Source organism: Aedes albopictus, chromosome 2 (genome assembly GCF_035046485.1).
Source record: "Aedes albopictus strain Foshan chromosome 2, AalbF5, whole genome shotgun sequence".
Taxonomy (NCBI): Eukaryota; Metazoa; Arthropoda; class Insecta; order Diptera; family Culicidae; genus Aedes; species Aedes albopictus.
The window spans coordinates 377,750,486-377,764,582 of record NC_085137.1 but is presented as its reverse complement, the minus strand read 5'-3'; positions in this window follow the sequence as shown (position 1 = coordinate 377,764,582).

The window sequence follows — 14,097 nt, the reverse complement described above, 5'->3', positions numbered from 1 at the left end:
CATTTGAGAATTCTACATTCAAACTCTTAAGAAAATATAGAAACATTAAATAACAAATGTCATTAAAACTCTATAAGGAAACATAGCTTGTGTCAATTAATTTTATGATACTCTTAATCAGCTCGTATTGAACGTTCCTCCCCTACGATTGAGCGCAACCAACAACGCAGAGCGAACTTACGTGATTTGGGGATGTTTTCGCTCACCGTCTAAGTGTGGATCACTTTTCACCCGCGCAATGATTGATTTTCACTTGCATGACGCCTTTCCGAGCCGTTGCGGGGGTGGATAATTGATAATTTTGGTGTGAAAAATGGACCAGCGAGGAAGAGAATCATGTTTCAGGGAAAGAAAAAAAACTCGTTACATCATTGACACCATGGTAATAACCAACATCCACAATTCAGGATCGAGTTTTCGACGTGGCCGTGGAAGTGCTGACTGTGTTCTGTCGCCCTTCCAAAATGCGTTACATTTGTTAGTAACACGGTTATGGTCATTTTTATGATCGATGCGGTTTTCGGCAAATCAAAAGCTAAATTTACTACGAGCTGAATCAACAATATGGCCCACCTGTTGCCACTTGATGGTCCCATAACTCAAAACGGATAATTGTACAGGACATACCGGTGGTCAGCAGTTGTGAACCCGAGCCAGACCGATGACCGCACCCGTTGTTGCTGTTGCTGTTGTTGTTGCTACTGGCCAGTCTAGATCGAGAGCCGGTCGGGATGGTGTCGCCACGCCATGCCACGGTATGCGCTTCGCAATCGAATCTTAGTGCCATCACCGTGACCGGGCAGGCCAATAAGAGGATCAAGAAGAGCACAAAGAAATGGCGTATTCGAAAGCCAACGCAAATATTCGCGAAAATAGATAGGATATATTTTTAAAAAAGCATCAACAAGAAAAATTCGGCTTGACACTGAACTTGGGAAATTTTCTGCCACCCCGTTGATCTTATCCCATCCCCAATGCAGGTCTTTGTACGAGATGATTGCCCTGACTCTAGCTGGGTACTAATCCACAGATCCGCTGTTCTCGCAGTACATAAGTGGGTGTTAAGAAAATTATCCTTTGTAAACGGAACGTGAAAAGGTAATGTCAATGTCATATGTTGAAGTCTTGGATTTTTATCTTTTCAGAACGGCGGACTTGAAATAAAGAGATAAAACATCTATCGTTCAAAAATTTGCGGAACGGTACCTTTTCGTAAAATTTTCAAGATAATATCTACTAGTAAATTTCTGATTATTTTCGGATCGATATTCTGAACACGTCGATAACATGAAATCTGAAAAAAATAAGACATATTAAATGCCAAGCAAAAAAAGAAATTTCAAATAATAACTTCGGGAATCCCAAGTTGAATAAAAGCAATACATCCTCAGTGTACTGTTTTGATGTTCTGGTTATCAAATAGTTAGCGGATAGTACTTTCGTTCATTAGTTGCCGCTGTGTGTTTTGGTGCGTGTTTTACCGGATTGTGGGCGATGCGACTAAGGAAAACATGACATGAAGTAAGGAAATAAGTATGGAGTATGGAATTCTAATGCGAGCCAAGGAAGATATTGTGACAAGTAGAGAGAGCGTTCAACTTCGTACGGATACTTGAACATGGTCATGGTGTGGCTTTATAGAGCATTCAATTCATGTAAGGCATATCGAAATGAGTGTTGTATTGGCAGTATTCTATGCAAGATGTTTTGTGTTAAATTCACAGTCATACAATCTAGGATGCACCTATCAGTAGGTCGGCTCTAGATGGATAAATGTACGACACGTGCTGAAAAAATCAACTTTTTGCAACTCGTCACATAAATAACTATTCTCGATCAGCCCAGATAGCTGTGTAGTAGGCCTGTTCGCCTTTTCAAAAATGTTCTCTGATTCTCAAGTCCACCCCCATATTTTGATTGACATCCTAAAAGAAGTAACTGGTCAAAATTTCAGCCAAATCCATTGAAATTAAGAGGTGCATCAAATCAATTTTGTGTTTTTCGACTATTTTTGAACTTCAAAAAATCATAACTACACTAAAACTAGTCAAAAGTTAATTCTTCTGGCAGAAATTGAAAGCTATACTGGTTTGCTACAACTTCTTCGAACAACGTGTGCCAATAAAATTGAAGTAAACATGTGTAATTATCACATTTGAATCAGAAAAACCCCAAAAAGTTGATTTTTTGATAGATTTTGTTCTGGAACACCCTAATATACGTAATAAGTTGGATTTTTCAAAACAGCATCATATTCTCTAATGTTTTTTGGTTATTGCTTCTTGGACACTAATGCTGTAGGAGTTGAGCAAAAAATATTAAAATTCGGGAAAGCCAAATGTGGCCTAAAACTAGCTTTTCGGGTGCAATCATGCTTTGGATTCTCAAGAGATACACGGTTAAACAGCATCATCTTCACTGTTGATGCTGTTTCCATGAGGTCGCTAGAAGACTGCAAGTTCACTATCGACTACAAGTTTGGAGTGGCCTACATAAGAAAAAGAAGTCAGAAGACAGATGCCACTGCAAATGAGCAGAATGAGGTAGCAATAAGTGCTAGTGAAGACCTACAAAGGGACAAAGCACATCCCAACAAAGATTCAGAAATCAGCAGCAATCTTGATGACGCTGAAATGACAGAACCTCACCAAACGAAAGAGGAAAGCAGAAACGAGATCAAGGAATTAAAAGGGCAGCAGAATGTAGATCAAAACTGTTTGGAAACAAGAGAAAAGGCTGTTAGATGTTCGAATATGCCCAAACGCTCTCTACAAGTTGCTGATAAGGAAGGTAAAGATCACCACCACATCCAAACTCAGAAGCAACAGCATGAAACAATGGCGGATAAAACTGCCTATAAATCAACTAAAGCTGAGGAAAAAAAATCTATAAGAAATGACTAACAGAAGCATAAAATTCATACAAGAAAACCTTCACCATGCACAGGCAGCTTCAGCGATATTAAGTAAAATATTTATAAAAGGCAAACTGGACGTGGCGCTCCTGCAAGAGCCATGGACAAGAAACCGTAAGATTTTAGGAATACAAACTACAGGATGTAAGTTGGTTTATGATGATACTCAGCTTGCTCCAAGAGCTGCAATCCTAATAAACCGCAATGCTAATTTTACACCAATTACAGAATTCATCGGAAGGGACATTGCTGCAATTTCACTAGAGGTGCCAACCGCGAAAGGAAAAACACAATTTTTTGTTGCATCTGCGTACTTTCCTGGCGATGTTGAGGAAGTACCTCCTCCAGAAGTTGCAGCATTTGTGTCCCACTGCAGAAGCCAGAACAGAGGGTATATCATCGGATGCGATGCTAATGCCCACCATACTGTGTGGAGTAGCACGGGAATCAACAACAGAGGTGAGTCCCTTTTTGATTTCATAACTCAAAATGACATCGACATATGCAATAGGGGAAATTCTCCTACATTTGTTAATGCCATAAGGCAAGAAGTGTTGGATTTAACTCTTTGTAGCTCAATATTATCAAGTAGAATAGAAAATTGGAGTGTATCTGATGAAGTTTCATTGTCAGATCATAAACAAATTCTATTCGAGCTTGAAGCAAAAGAAATTCTAATGGAAACGTTTAAAGATCCTCGAAAAACGAATTGGGAACTATATTGTTCTCGACTACTACATCAAAATGAACTGATTTCGGATATAATTACCACTTCCATTGAACTTGAAAAAGCAGCTGACTGCTTCACTACTTCAATTACAGAGGCTTACAATGAAAGCTGCCCAACTAAGGTACGCTCCAGTAGCAGAGACGTTCCTTGGTGGAATCCAAGATTAGAAAAACTGTAATAGAGAAATTAAAAGATCAAAGCGGTTTAATTGGAGACACATGTGCGAAGGCATAGAAAGTACTCCTGAGACTGCAAGACTTCAAAAAGTTCTCTCCAAAGATCATGCTAATGGTCTTGGAACGCTAAAAAGACTGATGGGTCTTCCACTGGAAATTCTCAAGAAACCTTGAATTTAATGATGGAAACTCATTTTCCAGGATCTATTCCTTTTCGTGCTGCTCAAAGCAGTCGAGATGTCAGTTTTTGTGGATTAACTAATGGATCGGAAAACTCTGACCTAGCAAACTACATTTTCACATATTCAAAGATCGATTGAGCACTAGACTCTTTTGATCCATTTAAAACTCCAGGTTTAGATGGAATTTTACCAGTGCATTTACAAAAGTGCAAGGATAAAATTATTCCAATTTTGATAATACTTTTCAAATCTAGTTTTCTACTGAGGTACATTCCAACAAAGTGGAGACAAGTTAGAGTAGTTTTCATACCCAAGCCTAATAAAAAAAGATAAATTGTCGCCGAAGTCATATAGGCCAATAAGTCTTACGTCGATCTTTCTAAAACTAATGGAAAAACTTATAGACGAGTATATCAAGTCTAATATACTTAATGATAAACCATTAAACAGAGCTCAATTTGCCTAAAAAACGGGCAAATCAACAACATCGGCTCTACATTCATTAATTACAAAAATAGAGAAAACTTTTGAACATAAGGAAATACTTCTGGCAGCAGTACTTGACGTCGAAGGTGCGTTTGACAACGCTAGTTTTGCGTCGATGAAAAGGGCCATGAGAAATAGAGGCTTTTCTAGACTTATAATTGATTGAATTGAAGTGATGCTGTCTAAAAGGGAAATATCAGCATATCTTGGGAATTCAGTTGTAAAAGTAACAGCTGTTCAGGGCTGTTCTCAAGGGGGAGTCATTTCTCCCCTCTTCTGGTCCCTAATTGTTGATGATCTCCTTGACAAATTACAGTATCATGGATTCGAAGTAATTGGCTTTGCAGATGACATTGTCATTATTGTCCGCGGAAAATACGATAAGATTATCTCTGATCGGATGCAAACAGCGTTAAATTTCACTTTAACCTGGTGTAAAAATGAAGGGTTGAATATTAACCCTGGAAAAACTACAATAATCCCGTTAACCAGAAGACGCAAAATCACCTTTACAGTTTTGAAACTTGGTGATGCTCAGCTGTGTTTATCTTTGAATGTAAAATTTTTAGGAGTCATACTAGATAGCAAGCTGTGTTGGAACAAACATGTTGAACAACAGATAGAAAAGCAAGAAATGCTTTCTGGGGCTGCAAAAGAACTTTTGGAAAGAAATGGGGTCTAAAACCAAAGATGATTCTATGGATTTATACGGCCATCGTGAAACCTATTTATTACTTATGCTTATATTGTTTGGTGGGAAAAAAACAAACCAAATGCTACGCAAACCAAGTTGAACAAGCTTCAAAGGCTTGCAACTGCTTCACTAACTGGGGCAATGGGTACTACACCATCTAAAGCCCTAGACGCGATGTTAAATATTCTTCCTTTACACGAATTTATACAAATGGATGCTGTTAAAAGTGCTCTGAGACTAAGAAGATCCTCGAGAGCCACCAGTAGTGATCTAAGAGGACATATGAGCATTTTAAAAACTTTTAATATGCATGCGTCCAATATACCTAATGAATGAAGATTTCATGGTAAAACGTAAATTTTTTGATCATTCATTTCGAGTTCCCGACGTGACTCGTCAGGATTGGGCAGCTGGAAAACCAAATTTTCGATCTGCCTCAACAATCTTTTTTACTGATGGTTCGAAACAAGATAACATGGTAGGGGCTGGAATACATGGCCCTGGAGTTAACGTTTCACTACCATTAGGAAGATGGCCGACAGTTTTTCAGGCCGAAGTTTATGCTATTTTGGAATGTGCCGATATCTGTCTCAAAAGGCGCTACAAAAATGCTAATATATGTATTTGTTCGGATAGCAAAGCAGCAATAAATGCTTTGAAGTCCAAAATCTACAATTCAAGACTAGTTTGGGAATGTACCATGCTACTGCAGCAATTGTCCTATCACAATAAGGTTAATCTGTACTGGGTTCCTGGACATTGCGGAATAGAAGGAAATGAAAAAGCTGATCAGTTAGCAAAAATAGGGTCATCCATACAATTCATTGGGCCTGAGCCATTTTTTGGAATAGCTCCTTGTGCCCTAAAAATGGAATTAAGGAACATTGAAAAAACTAAAATAAAACTTATCTGGTCGAATACTTCAGATTGTCGTCAATCTAAACGACTCATAGAACCAGATGCATCTAAAACACTAAGGTTAATGAACCTGAACAAACATGATTTAAGTATTTACACTGGACTAGTAACAGGCCACTGCCCTTGCAAATATTACTTAAGTATAATTGGGAAATTACAAGATAACAAATGTCGTTTCTGTACATTTGAGAGCGAAAGCTCTGAGCATTTATTGTGTGAGTGTGCTGCACTTTACCAAAAGCGCCGCGGTTACCTTGATAAGGGCTTGATGGAGCCTTGGGAAATCTGGGCCTCTCATCCCAAGCAGGTATTGGATTTCATACGAAATGCAGTACCTGATTGGGAGACACGCCTATAGCTGTGAGGATGATCATTTCTCCATAGTGATGAGTCTTTTCAGTACGGCAAAAATAAAGAGGATGACACCACAATAGATCAAATTAATGGTCGCAGTGGTACTATGTCCCCAACAGGAGAAAAAAAAACACCGCGGCCCCCTGGGCTAGCTTCACGGCCCCCCAGGGGGCCGCGGACCACCAGTTGGGAATCCGTGTTCTATACCATAAAACGCCTAAGAAAAGGCAATTACCGATGGAACTTGGACCGCCTTGGGGACGGAACAGCAGAATTGTGCTGGTCCCACTTTGATCACCCAGAAATCTTGTGCTGTTCAACACAGCACCACTTTTTCTTCGCCGTTTTGCAGAACTACTCTTTTTCTATCGATTTTTATTGCTGCATACCTGGATTAAACAAATAAATATTTATAAGAATACGACAGATAAAGTCTTTTCAACTTCTAGGGTGATTGTTTACTTTTTGTTTAACTTTTCGTGGCGTTTTTTTATAAACAATCCCAATCAAAGCTGAGGCTCAGAAATACAAGAGTAATAACTCGATCATAAAAAATATTTACATTACATATTTTGAGGAAAGAACAATTGAAAAAAATGTGTAAAACCAATGCCGAAAAACAGCACGATTGTGCTGGTTCGTCACGAAAGGGATATAGGACATTTTTCACAAAATTCCCTTCCCGGGAAGAGTGGACATTTGGATATCTGGAGAGAAGTACTTCAGACGGCATCGTATGTGTTTATTCTCGTGAGCTAAGGCTGCATCAGTTATTCACTTGGTAGACACTGCACCGTTTTTCAGGCCGAAATCTTTGCTCTTATGTGCGGAGTGCAATCAGCACTTCAGCAGTACGTAATGGGCAAAGTAATATACTTCTGTTCAGATAGCCAGACTGCTGTTAAACCACTTGCTTCGGTAAACTCCAGGTCGAAGATAGTTATCGCTTGTCGAACTCAAATCGAGGAGCTGAATTCAGCAAACGCTGTTCACCTTGTATGGGTACCTGGCCATTTTTCCATCGCTGGAAATGAATTGGCTGATGAGTTAGCTCGAACTGGAGCATCACATTATTTCATTGGCCCTGAGCCTGCTATTCCGGTATCAAAGTGTTGGGTAAAGCTTCAGGTTGACACCTGGGCTGCCACTCAGCACAAACAATAATGGAATAGGGTAAAAGCTCCCTTAGTGGAGGTAGTACCAATAGTGGTGGTAGTGGCAATTTAGCACTAGTTCGACCAAAAAGCTTGCAAAACTTGCCGAAAAACCTATTTTAAACAATTATTTTCCTTAATTTTTTTGCTCCTTTGCACCTATAGTGGCGGTAGTGTTCCTATAATGGTGGGTCCCATAAGAATTCAATGGGATGCGCCACTATAGGAACCAATGTTAAATTTTACCTCCATAATAGGAACCGTGTGCCTATAGTTGGTGCAAGTGATTTATTAGCAAAAACTGAAATAAACAATGGTTTTTACATTTTTCCTAGCAAATTTAAATGAAAAACTACCGATTAACGTTTTCAGACTTTTCACTTTGTGGTACTATAAATTTTATTCAATTATTTTACTACAAGGAGCTACTAATAGCACCACTATTGGTACATTTACCCTAGTTTGAAGTCATGACATCAAACAAAAGTGTATTGTACTGAGCCATCACTAGGGGTGGCGAAGTATCTAACAAATCTGCCCAAGCAGAATGGCAGGATGCTGGTCAAAGCATTGACTGGCCACTGCCGACTCAGCTATCACATGACGAATATTCAACAAGCTGATTTATTTGCATGTGATAGCTGTGAATCCGATTATGGAACTTCGTATCATTTAATATGTAACTGTCCAGTTTTAGCGCAACTGCGTTTCCGAGTACTCGGAGAACACTTATTGATCAAATGGCAAAGAAGCTATCGTTTAATAACAGACGTAACCTCAGATGGAAAAAATAAGCAAATGCTGGTACATTCCAGTCAAGATCGCTTTCAACGTTCTTTTGTACATCAGCAATGCCATTTTATTTTTTATGTGATATTAAATACATATATGAAGTGATTCGTATGTACTGAGTTCCTGTCTGATGCGTTGTAACGATACGAAAATGTAGAGCGAGACCTTTCGGCAACAACGCAAAACATCCGTCAGATCATTAGGAGTTCTTTTGGCAACAAAATAGTGCATTCGAGCGGTGTCTGCGCGATGCAGCCTATATTCGTAACATTTCACAATCTGCACAAAGTTGCCAAAAAGATATTTTTGGGTGCCACGAGCATACTCACCGGAGGGCGCATAGGATATAATTAATACACGTATTATGTTAACCATGGGCAAATTAAATGCACAAAAAAATCACACTTTTTGAGCGCCATGCAGCCGGCTGACGCTGCCTTGCCATACAACAACTTGAATGCGTTGTATTCGGGAAGTTATTTCGGGATTATATAACAATCATTATTCTTGGGACGCAACTGGGAATAACATTTGTATGGGCAGTACCTTTCACCTTTAATTTGCACTCATCGTGCTCTGGTTTGCGTTATGAAAAGTGGTCGACTCACGCTAGTAGCTAATTGACGGTAGTTTGTTTTCAACAATCATCTTGAGGCACCCTAATCCACGAAATTCCTTCATATTTGTAGTAGATGGGCCACCGGTCAAGATTTTTGCAAATTTTCTAATAATATATATGGCTGCAACCTGCAAAGCAAATCACCGGTCGAATTTGTGATTTGTCGTTAGCGCATTCATTTTTCATTTCGCAGCTCAGCTCTCGATGTCACTTGCCCTCTCGATGATGATCATCGTCGTCGTCTTCAGCTTGTTCCGCTCTTTCTTGACACTTGCTTGATCCCTAGGGAGCGAAGGTAGGTGGGCGGGTATAGATTTCCCCAGTTCAACGCGTAACAGATTAAAACCCATCAATCTCACACCTCGTAGCGAAAACATCAAGAGAGGAAAACATCACCCGCCGCCGTAATATGTCTGTAGGACCGTGTCGCCGGACGTCTGCCTCTGCGGTGGGAAAATTCAGCTGTTTTAAAATTCGCCGAAACCACCGCCTTGGAAGGATCTGTTTTTAACTGTCTGATATTGGAAAATGAAACGAGAAGAGTCAATTATTACGGTTTTATGTGACAGTTTTTGTGTGTCGCCTGCTGGCAAAAATAGATGCCTGCCTCGGGACTGTTCACGGTTGATATTGTGTCAAGGGATTGATTTGAATTGAAAATGATGTGAGAAACATTGGTAGAATGTGGACAGCTGTTGCTAGGAGAAACATTGAGGGAAGCTCTGCAGAGCATCTACAGGGGATTTAAATCGATTTTTTTTTCTATCACATTGGAAGCACTATCTGTTTCTAAAACAAGATTCAGTGATAGTACATACACTCAAGTAATCTGCCCCATTCACAAGAAAGGCGATCATTTGGAATGTGAGAACTTCAGAGCGATCACTATTTTGAATGCCGCCTACAAAGTGCTATCCGAGATCATCTTCCTCCGTCTGTCACCTAAAACGAATGAGTTCGTGGGAAGATATCAAGCTGGCTTCATCGACGGCCAGTCGACAACGAACCAGATCTTCAACGTCATCAGCGGAAGTCTGGCCTACTACGGGCTCCAGAAGAAACTGCGGTCGAGAAAGATTCACCCACGCACCAAATGCACCATGTACAAAACGCTAAAAAGATCGGTGGTCCTCTACGGACACGAGACATAGACCATGCTCGAGGAGGATCTGCAAACACTCGGAGTTTTCGAGCGACGCGTGCTAAGGACGATCTTCGTCGGTGTGTAGGAGAACGGTGTGCGGCGAAGAATGATGAACCACGAGCTCGCTGCACTTTTTAAAGACACGGACACGTTCAATGCTTCCAGTGAGCTTTTCGCTGTTTGAAGGAAGCACGACACTAGACAACGGACTAGCATGCAACGCCCAGTGGCACAGCCGAAAACTTTTCCTGACAGCTGCGGCGGGAATCGAGCCCGCGCTCCTCAGCACGATGCGACTAAGAGCTTGGTGACCCTAGCCGCACGACTACGGAGCCGCACTTTACGGCGAACCCAGCATCCAGAAGGTGGCCAAAGTCGGAAGGATACGGTGGGCAGGGCATGTTACAAGAATGCCAAACAACAACCCTGCAAAGTTGGTGTTCGCGGCAGATCCGGTTGACACAAGAAGGCGTGGAGCACAAAAAGCACGATGGGCGGATCAGGTGGAGCGTGACTTGGCGAGCATCGGGCGTGACCGTGGATGGAGAACGGCAGCCACAAACCGAATATTGTGGCGTACTTTTGTTGATTATGTCTTGTCTTAACCCTTAAGAGCCGGAGGGGTCGTATATGATCCCAACATAAAAACGGCGTATAAATTCACACATTTAATAAAACAGAACACTGTCTTCGGAAAAGTTATGGCAAATTGAGTTCTCTATTAAACAAAAATAGGAATATTAGTGTTTGAGGTTTTATTAACAACCTAGAACATCCTGAACACCATGAAGTTTAGAGAAATGAAATAATTGACGTACGAGTTGTTCTGAAAGCTGAATTTGGATACGGGTTACGTTCATATGTGTTCATTGATCCTTCGTTAAGAAGATCAAAAAGTGTTTTATATTCTTGGATGTTGTAGGTGTTCTAAACGGCAGCTATATTATCGCTCAATTAAAATTAGAAATTAGCAATAAACTTGATCAAAATCGCCTTATACTTTGTATGGGCGAAGCAATAAAAAATCATGTTTTTGCTGAATTACTCGAAGACCTATGTATATTTTTCAATAGTTTTTGGCGCAGATGATAAAAAGAAGGAGCATCTCTCTGATATCAAAGACTTTGATCGTTTCAATAAATATTTTTGTGAGATATTGGCTATTGCTAGTTTTTACAGTTTCAGTGCGCGTTAATATTTTAGTCTGTTCTAAACTGTCCTATGAAGTCCTTCAAATCTACAAGAATAATTTTATGTATTTTCGCCATAAATAACAGCATTTCATCTGCTGGAATCCGTGAAGCTCTTGATACCTCAAATGTCATTTATAGACACTATAGGGATATTCCAGGTTAGTCAAACTACCTTGGCGTTCAGAACTTCAGGTCTGCACTCGTAACAGTAGCCATATCTGCTATACTGAGTAACGTTGCATAATCAACCGCGGTTATTAGAGCAATCTGAAGCTTACTAGATATTAGTACAAACCTTTGTGACATTGAAGGTCGTCCTAACTGTCCTTTAATGAGGTCTTTCAAATCTGCAAGAATAATTTGTTTCTGTTTGAGCCATAAAAATAGCATTGCACAATTTGCTGGGATCCGTGAAGCTATGGATATCTAAAATTTCCATAGTTTCACGATTTAGGTACACTATAGAGATATTCCAGATTAACCAAGCTACCTTGGAGTTCAGAACTTCAGGTTTACACTAGTAACAGCAGCCACGGTTTTTGGACCAATATAAAGTCTACTAGATATTATTAAAAATAGTTGGGTCATTTAGGGTCGTCCAAACTGCGCTATAGTGTAGTCCTTCAAATCCACAAGAATAATTGTATGTGTTTTCGCCATAAATGATAGCATTGCGTAATCTACTGGGATCTGTGAAGCTTTAAACATTTATAACGTCATTTATAGACACTATATGGAGAGAGACGAACCAGCCAAGGGCTGAAAGTCTCTTAAATAAAGACAAATCAATCAACTGTCTGGATATTCCAGACCAGCTAAATTATCTTGGAGCTCAGAACTTCAGGTCTGCACTCGTAACAGTAGCCATATCTTCTATACTGAGTAATGTTGTATACACACTAAGAATATTTCACAGAATTCTGTGAAATTTCACCGAAATCTCAACAGCAGATTTTTCGGTAAACTGTTCGGTGATTTTATGTTGCACCGAACGATCTGTAAAAATTGAAAATGCCCATCTGTCAATTTCACCGAACATTTCGGTGATTTTTTTTCACAGATTTTCTGTGAATCCATTGTTTTGTTTTGTAGGTTTCACAGAATTTTCGGTGATTTTTATACAAAATTACGGTGATTTTTCAATTAGTTTATTTGCTTTTCACAATATTATTCGGTTTATTCTTATTTTTTTATCAAATCGCAATCTAGAACAGATTTAATTTCAATAATGATGCACAAATTAATATGATGAAAGTGGTTGTGTTTAGATGATCTGACGATGCACCGGTGTGATGCATTCGAGCCATGTTCCAGGCACCTCAATCCGGAAGAAACAGCAGATAATTGACTGCAAAAAAATATATTATTATGATGTAATTAGTACTTACGGAAAATACCAACCAGTTCTTCGTGATGCTGTTGGAAATTATTCGAAACTTTTTCCATTATTGTGTTATTCTGCTGAATGTTTCCGATGACTACGTTTGCGGAATCACGAAACAACAACCAAAACCAGCCACTTTTGATTAGACAATCGTTAATGGTTTTACAGTAATCCGGTGAAAACCGCAGTGTGCGGTAAAATTTTTGGTGTTTACCGAACCGCAATGTAAACATTTCACAGAATTTGGTTATTTGTTTGCCTTCACCGAATCTTCTGTGAAACTTTGACAGTTGGATTGGAAAACATTGCATTTCACAGAAAGATCTGTGGAAACATATTTTACAATTTAGATTCGGTGAATAATTTTACAGAATTCTGCGATTTATTCTTAGTGTGTAATCATATCTGTTATACTTAGTAACGTTGCATAATCAATCGTGGTTATTGGAGCAATCTGAAGTCTACTGGATATTAGTACAAACCTTTGGGACATTGAAGGTCGTCCTAACTGTCCTTTAATGAGGTCCATCAAATCTGCAAGAATATTTTGTTTGTGTTTTCGCCATAAATATCCGTGAAGCTCTGGAAATGTAAAATGTAAATTATATACACTATAGGGATGTTCCAGATTAATCAAGCTACCTTGGAGTTCGGAACTTCAGGTCTACACTCGTAACAGCAGCCATATCTGCTATACTGAGCTGGATGGAGCGGACTGAATCAAAACGGTTGTCACGATATCTCCATTGATCGCTGTCAAAATATCTCCATGGAACTGTTACGGCTCTTACAGCTACTGTACTTATGCTATTCCAACCGACAGAAAAAGTATTACAACCAGATGTTTTTAAACCAATTTAAACAAGTAAAACTAGGCATGACAAAATACACTTTATCAAGAAGAAATCGAGGAAAAGTATTAAAACTTGTTTTGAGCCTATTTTAGCTTAGTTTGCTACGACTATACATTAAAATTTCCATCGCAAATGGAAATTCATAAGCATTGAAGTCGAGCACAAAATGGGAGTCATGGGGGATTGATCATGTTTACCTTTTTCGAACGGCGTCACGACGGCATGTTTGACAACAGGTAAGATAATTGGAGGCTCGTGCATGTTTTCAAGTTGGGTGCCGGTGTTGTGTATGTGTGTGTTGGGTAGCTTGAAAAATAAAACCGTTCCTATCCGCAGTACTCAAAAACTATTGTAACGTTGCATAATCTATAGTTTTTGGACCAACCTGAAGTCTACTAGATATTATTTTGAACCTTTGGGACATTTAGGGTCGTCCAAACTATCTTGAAGTTTAGCACTTGACAGTAATAGTAGTTATTCTCACAATGAACTGTAATATACAC